The sequence below is a fragment of the Gopherus flavomarginatus genome, chromosome 16, assembly GCF_025201925.1.
Source record: "Gopherus flavomarginatus isolate rGopFla2 chromosome 16, rGopFla2.mat.asm, whole genome shotgun sequence".
In the NCBI taxonomy this organism is placed as follows: Eukaryota; Metazoa; Chordata; order Testudines; family Testudinidae; genus Gopherus; species Gopherus flavomarginatus.
Genome location: NC_066632.1, coordinates 7,612,478 through 7,615,614, shown reverse-complemented (window position 1 = coordinate 7,615,614; position 3,137 = coordinate 7,612,478).

Below are 3,137 nucleotides of genomic sequence, written 5' to 3'. Positions count from 1 at the left end.
ACTTTGAATCCAAACTAAAAGCCTATAAAAAGGAAGGGTGAGATGAGAAACTTTGGGTAACATTCTGCTATCAACATCAAGGGGCATCAGTGTGCACCTGACAGAGACCCGGCTCCTCCTCGTGCTCAGCTTTCCTGGCCAGTTAGCTGCCAGGAGCTACGGTCCCAAGCTGCGAACTCAAGCCATGAACTCAAGCTACAATCAGGCGACTGGTAACTATCCAGCAGCTGCAGAACATTTGGGGTGTGAGTGTGTGTGTGAGTGTATGTGTATAAGCATTGAGGTATTTGTTAGTAGTTGTAGATCAATAATAAATGTGGCATCTTTGTCTTGACCCCTAAAATGATCCTGTGTGGGTTTGTCTGTACAACACTATCCCCACACAGAGTTGTTGTGTGACTGTTACACAGCTGCCATGTCCCACGCCAGAGGTGACTAGATTTAAATGCTAGAAGAATTGATACCTGGACCCATCTCTTGGGGTCTGTGAGACTTCACCCCTTTGTGCAGGCCTGCACAACATGCGGCCCGCATGGGCTCACTGTGAGGCTATCATAACTTTCCTACTCAGATCTGAACCTTAGAGTTCAGAACATGAGAAGCTAGCATGAAACCTCCAAACTTAATTACCAGCTTGGATCTGATATCGCTGCCACCACCAGAAAATTCCAGCATCTGGCTCACTCTGGTCTCCCCAAAACCTTCCCTGGGGAACCCCAAGACTCAGATGCCCTGAGTCTCACCACAAAGGGAACTAACCCACTTCCCTTCCCCCTCTTTACCTCCTCCCAGATTTCCCCGCCCTGGGTACTCTAGGAAATTCCCTGCTTCAAGTCCTTGAAATACAAGCACCGAGAAATCAAATATCTCTCTCCCCTCACCCAGAGGTTATGCAAATTCAGGCTTAGTAAATCTAACACAAAGAGATTTTCCCCCTCCCTTCGGTCCTTAGCCTTAACCAGAAAAAAGAAATCTCAAACAGGTCTTAAAAAGAAAGCTTTACATAAAAAGAAAGAAAAAGACATAAAAATGGTCTCTGTATCAAGGTGACAATATACAGGGTCAATGGCTTAAAAGAGAAAATGAATAAACAGCCTTATTCAAAAAGAAATACAATTTAAAACATTCCAGCAAACTACACATATGTAAATACCAAAAAAAAAACAATATAAACCTATTGTCTATCTATCTTTGTACTTACAGCTTGGAAACAGAAGATTAGAAAGCCTGGAGATAGAGAGATCACTCTCAGAGCCGAGAGGGCCACCGAACCAAGACAAAGAACACCCACCCAAAAACTTCCCTTCCTTGACATTTGAAAAATCTTGTTTTCTGATTGGTCCTCTGGTCAGGTGTTTCGTTCTCTTTGTTAACCCTTTACAGGTAAAAGAACATTAACCCTTAGCTATCTGTTTATGACAGCGGCCCACGTGGGGTGACTCGTTGGGCTCACTGTGTGGCCCATGGGGGTGAATAGGCAAGCGGTGGGTGAGGGACGGGGGCTGAAGAGGCAGGCGGACAGTGGTGGGGGGGTGAGGAGGCAAGCGGGCTGGGGGTCAGGTGAGCCGGCGGCCGGGGATGGGGGCTGAGGAGACGGGCAGGTGGGCAGTGGTGGGGGGCTGAGGGGGCGAGTGGGGGCGTGGGGGGCTGAGGAGACGGGCAGGCGGGCAGTGGTGGGGGGCTGAGGGGGCGAGTGGGGGCGTGGGGGGCTGAGGAGACGGGCAGGCGGGCAGTGGTGGGGGGCTGAGGAGGCGAGTGGGGGTGTGGGGGGCTGAGGAGACAGGCAGGCGGGCAGTAGTGGGGGGCTGAGGAGGCGAGTGGGGGCGTGGGGGGCTGAGGAGACAGGCAGGCGGGCAGTAGTGGGGGGCTGAGGAGGCGAGTGGGGGCGTGGGGGGCTGAGGAGGCAGGCGGGCAGTGGTGGGGGGCTGAGGAGGCGAGTGGGGGCGTGGGGGGCTGAGGAGACGGGCAGTGGTGGGGGGCTGAGGGGGCGAGTGGGGGCGTGGGGGGCTGAGGAGACGGGCAGGTGGGCAGTGGTGGGGGGCTGAGGAGGCGAGTGGGGGCGTGGGGGGCTGAGGAGACGGGCAGTGGTGGGGGGCTGAGGAGGCGAGTGAGGGCATGGGGGGCTGAGCAGACGGGCAGGCGGGCAGTGGTGGGGGGCTGAGGAGGCGAGTGGGGGCGTGGGGGGCGGAGGAGATGGGCAGGTGGGCAGTGGTGGGGGGCTGAGGGGGCGAGTGGGGGCATGGGGGGCTGAGGAGACGGGCAGGCGGGCAGTGGTGGGGGGCTGAGGGGGCGAGTGAGGGTGTGGGGGGCTGAGGAGACGGGCAGGCGGGCAGTGGTGGGGGGCTGAGGAGGCGAGTGGGGGCGTGGGGGGCTGAGGAGACGGGCAGGCGGGCAGTGGTGGGGGGCTGAGGAGGCGAGTGGGGGCGTGGGGGGCTGAGGAGACAGGCAGGCGGGCAGTAGTGGGGGGCTGAGGAGGCGAGTGGGGGCGTGGGGGGCTGAGGAGACAGGCAGGCGGGCAGTGGTGGGGGGCTGAGGGGGTGAGTGGGGGCGTGGGGGGCTGAGGAGACGGGCAAGCGGGCAGTGGTGGGGGGCTGAGGAGGCGAGTGGGGGCGTGGGGGGCTGAGGAGACGGGCAGGCGGGCAGTGGTGGGGGGCTGAGGAGGCGAGTGGGGGCATGGGGGGCTGAGGAGACGGGCAGTGATGGGGGGCTGAGGAGGCGAGTGGGGGCATGGGGGGCTGAGGAGACGGGCAGTGATGGGGGGCTGAGGAGGCGAGTGGGGGCGTGGGGGGCTGAGGAGATGGGCAGGCGGGCAGTGGTGGGGGGCTGAGGGGGCGAGTGGGGGCGTGGGGGGCTGAGCAGACGGGCAGGCGGGCAGTGGTGGGGGGCTGAGGGGGCGAGTGGGGGGGCTGATGAAGTGAGCAGGGTCAGTGGCTGAGCTGTTCTGCTGATCTGGCCTGGCTCCCATCCCCTCTCCAAGGGGTGCAGCTGTCTGGAGGTGCCGCCTTCCTCCGCCCCACCTCATTCATTCACCAGGGCCGTCAGGGGACGATCTTATTCTACTTCTAGCAATACGATAATTATTCTACCTTAGGGGCCCGCTATAATATATTACCAAGGTTCAATAGCGCTGTTTCAGT